Source organism: Myotis lucifugus, unplaced genomic scaffold (genome assembly GCF_000147115.1).
Source record: "Myotis lucifugus unplaced genomic scaffold, Myoluc2.0 scaffold_17, whole genome shotgun sequence".
Taxonomy (NCBI): Eukaryota; Metazoa; Chordata; class Mammalia; order Chiroptera; family Vespertilionidae; genus Myotis; species Myotis lucifugus.
In genome coordinates, this window is record NW_005871065.1 from 13,952,889 (window position 1) to 13,957,299 (window position 4,411).

Genomic DNA, 4,411 nt, shown 5'->3' on the forward strand with positions numbered 1-4,411 from the left:
CCAGGCAGAAGCAAACTTCCAATGCTCTCGCTTGTTGGGGTGGAGAAGAAAGCACTTCTGTAGACCAGCATCTGCACAGAAGGCACCAGGGGCTGCGTTGTTTATTTCACTAGGGAGACCACACCGGGAAGGGTGGCGCACAATTAGAGCAACCACTTTTTCACTTTACTTTATTTTGTATTTTTTAACTCTCACCAGAATGACTTTTATTTGTATTTCCTACAGAAACAGTGAGCACTTTTGTCCAGACACGAGAGAAGGTAAATGCCGTTTTGAAGAGTCTTCTGTCACAAATCCGAGATAGGCTTGTTCGGCAAAACCCAGTGCTGTTCCTTCAGTGCTTTGCAAATGGACCCTCCTTCCACGTGTCCCCATTTCCTGGGGCTTATGGACCCAGCCGTAGTCTCCATATTTAGAATCAAAGGTTCCTTTCTGAAGACATCTTAATTTTAAGGTAAAACATGACCAAAGTTCCTGAATTCCCACCTTCTTTTCACTCTTGAGTATGTACCTGTAAAATCTGAGGAAGATATAATCCCATTGATTGTGGAACGTGGCAACCTTGCCTTCCGATAAACTGAGGATTATGGGGAAAGAGAGATGCAAACACCTGCCCAGCAGAATGACCCAGCCTGTTGTAAAATGGTTCAGAATGATTTCAGGTACGTGTTCTGTGGGCTCCTTGCCTCCTCCCTTAATTTCCTTACGCAGATGAACACTGCTCAGAAATGAGCAGTTGATCCATTTGGCAAGTGGCTCAGAATTAATCCATGGGGTGCTTTACAATCTTCATGAATAACGATCAGATCTGTGAAATCTCTTGAGATGCACGGTGGAATCATCATTTTCAGAGCCAGCCCTCTTCTGTAATAAACATGTGAGCTGTTCACAGGGTTGTAGGGCTCTCCCATGAGGTCAGTCTGATGTAGTGAGGACCTTGGGAGAAGTTTGTCTGTGGAAGGAAGAAGCAAGTCCATCTGCAGCTTCATCAGAAGCCACCTCCTCATCGCTAGGTCCACTGTGGTTTCATCGTACACTCGCTGGTTGTCCGTGGTCATGGGTATAGACTTTGGTGGAGCCGTATCACTAAGAGCCTCTCTCTCTTCTTTAAGTTTTCTCTCAGCTGCCAACCTTCCCTTCTTCTGCTGCTGTTCCCACTGCGTGAACATTAAGAGGTACCGCTATTTGTTCCTAATCTCCGAAATGCTGAAGCCTGGAGGGAAGGCAGAGACTTTTGGGGGTTGGACCCCACTTTCTGTCACTCCATCATCAATGTCTGCAGCCTCCTGGGGTTCTTTGGTGGCGCCTTTTTGCGTTTCAGGCCTTTCTCTCTGCTGCTGATGGTCTTCTCCATGGTGCTTGCTCCTTGGCTTCTGTATAGACACGAGCCCTCACTTATTCACCTTCGTTATGTCCCTGCCATTCGTTCTCCAAAGCCCATCTAGTCTCTGCTTCACCCTGCAGGTCTATAACCTCTTCTGTTTTAATTCCTTTATCAATGACTGTCCTTAATCAGAAGCAACAATAACGGACTCTGGCTGATTGATGTACCCTGCAACCCCCTGCATCTTTGGTGAGAGGACTTGTCCCTGCAGTTCTCTAAGATGCAGCATAGTTCCTGGTTACTATTTGCTAGAGATAGTCAACATGCTTTAGGGACCTCCATCCACTTCTTTGACCAGAGTAGCCTTTGCTTCACTTTGTGGGGAGAACCGAAATGAGGATTCTCCTAATTGTTGAGATGATACACTGGTAACTGTGGGAGGGGTTTGGGATTTCACGGAATCTCCTGGGAGAGGACTTTGGTCAAAACTCTATTTCTTCCCCAAATGCTCCCTCTCTGCCCAGCCAGTGTTGCTCAGGGTTGAACAACAGAGGTCCCTGGTTCCATCCCCGATCAAGGCACATGCCTGGGTTGCAGGTTCAGTCCTAGGAGGGGGCATGCAGGAGGCAGCTGAAGGCTGTCTCTCTATCTCTCATTGATATTTCTACCTCTTTATCCCTCTCCCTTCCCTCCTCTCTAAAATCAATAAAAACACTTTTTTTTAAAAAGCTACCTCTCTGACGAGAAGACTACACTGATGCCTTGGGCCCCCAGGAGTAGCTGTTTCCTAAGGCCGCCAGTGATGCAGCCTGTAGAGAATGGCTTACAGAACAATGGCCCTCACCTCACCCGTGCTTTCTCGATGCTCTGATGGGGAGGTTGTCCTCGTGGGACACATGGTAAGGTCTGAGGGAATGTGTTTCAGTTATTCCACATTCCTCTCTCTCCAAACTCCAAGTCTTTAGATTTCCTTCAACTACATTTTATCAACTGATTTTTGGCATCTCAGTCGCATTCAGCAGAGACTATCAGTCCCTAAATTTTGCATAAAAGACCTCATAAGGCTGCAAATGCAACTGGCAGTGTAGTTCATCAGCCTGCAGGATCCAAGGTTGAGCTTGGCTTTTGGCTTCCTTAGGCACACGGCTGCAAGAATAAGAGGTTACTGTAACAGTCATACAAGCCCCGCATTTTCTAAGCATGCTTTGGGCCAAGATCGTACATATGTGTGCTTTCTTTAATTGTCCATCCCGTGTAGAGATACCCACCCACCCTTTGAGCTTTCATTCCCCACGGCCTTCCTACCATGGTCTGGCAGCAGTCACACGTCCCCTGAAGCTCACCACGCATGAGCACTGTATTCAGAGAATCAGTTTGCTGATGTGCCATAGGCCCTCACAGAATCTCATCTTTCCCTGCACTTTCTTTCTGCCATCTGCCCCGACGAGGCCTGCTAACCAATCCCAGGTTTCCCTCATTACCTCGAGGTCTGTTTCCTATAACCACCTCTGGTTCCCATTTCTAGTAGTAAGCAGAAGAAACCCACTGTGATTGATTTAAACAGAAAAGAAACTCATTAAAAGATATGAGGAATCTCGGAGAAATTCTAGGAGGGTGAGAGAAGGAATAATACCCCCAAATTGCATCACAGAATCTATCCAATGAAGACCCCATGGCTACTGTCTCCCAGGATGCTCTGTTACCGTTCCCACCCCTGACACCATCGGCCACAGTCCTAAGACACAAGAACCAGGACTGTTGAATGTGCATTCACCAGGGTCACTGTGCCCGAGGAACGCCTTTACCTCCTGGTGTGACGCACTTCGAAGGCCACGTTACCTCGGGAGTGTCTTCCCAATGACGCAGGAGCTCAGGCGAATCATGAGAAAACATCTGGCAAAGCCAAGCTGAGGAACAGTCTGCAAAATGACTGACCAGCACTCTTCGGAAGTGTCAAGGTCATGAAAGACAAGGAAAGACGGAGGAAGAGCCTTTCATTGGAAGAGATAAGGAGGCACGGCAGCTAAATGCAATCTAGCCAATGGAATTACAGATAAAGGACAGAATGAAAAAACTGGTGAAATCCAAACAAAGTCTGGAACGTAGCTAAAGGAGCTGCACTAACATTAATTTCTTAGTTTTAAACATTGTATTGCGGGGATGTAAGGTGTTAACTTAGGGGAAGCTGTATGAGGGTATACAACAACTCGGTGCTGTTTCAGCAGTGCATCTGTACATCTAAAATTATCTCAAAATGACCAGTTAAAACTAACCACCAAACAATATTATGCCCTATAACCAAGGGCACATTTGAATGGAGGGAAAGTGCTATATTTTCTCCTCTCCATCTGCTGTTTCCCTGAGTTATCACATCAGGGTTACCAGACACCAGTGATCAGCAGAGAGGAGGAAGGTGGCAGGTGGGAGGAGAAGAGAGAAATGGGCAAGAGCGGGTGGGGAGACCCCATGACAAGCTGGTGGGGAAGAGATTTGTAAGCAGGGCTTTGGGGTGCTTTAGATTCTGCCCCAAGGAAGACTATTTGCTTATGGGACGGCTTTGGAGATCACAATTTATCAATCTGGGATCAGGAGGAAGAGCTAGTCTCTTATTTAGAAGCGATTTTCCTTCTAATTAGAATATCGTCCAATAGAAGTTTCTGTGGTGATGGCAACGCTCTATATCTGTCCTGTCCTGTTGCCACTAGCCCCCGTGGCCGTGGAACACTTGGAATGGTGCGCGTGCAATGGAAGAACAATGTTAAATGAGATAGTCACACGTGACTCACAGCTGTAGGATCACACAGAGAGTTCTAGTAATGAGCTCAAGTCTTTTTTTCCTGTTGGTCATGACATGGACCAAGTCAGGTAAAGAGACATCATTTTCAAGATGTCTGTGTATGCATGTAATCGACTACTTAAACCCGAAAGACAATTGGAAATAAAGAGTAGCCAAGTGAATAGTTGTAGAATTGATACATCAGAAAATCGTGGGACTTCATAGCTGGAAGACACCTTAGAGTTCTCTGTTCCAACCTCCTGATTTTACCGCCAAGAGAGTTGGAGGCTATGGGGAGTATGTGATTTTTC

General features: G+C 46.5%; 1 pseudogene; it reads right to left on the bottom strand.

The window, feature by feature from the left end:
* Positions 1-219: 219 nt before the first annotated feature.
* On the bottom strand, positions 220-1,354 carry LOC102417984 (annotated as a pseudogene).
* Positions 1,355-4,411: the final 3,057 nt, after the last annotated feature.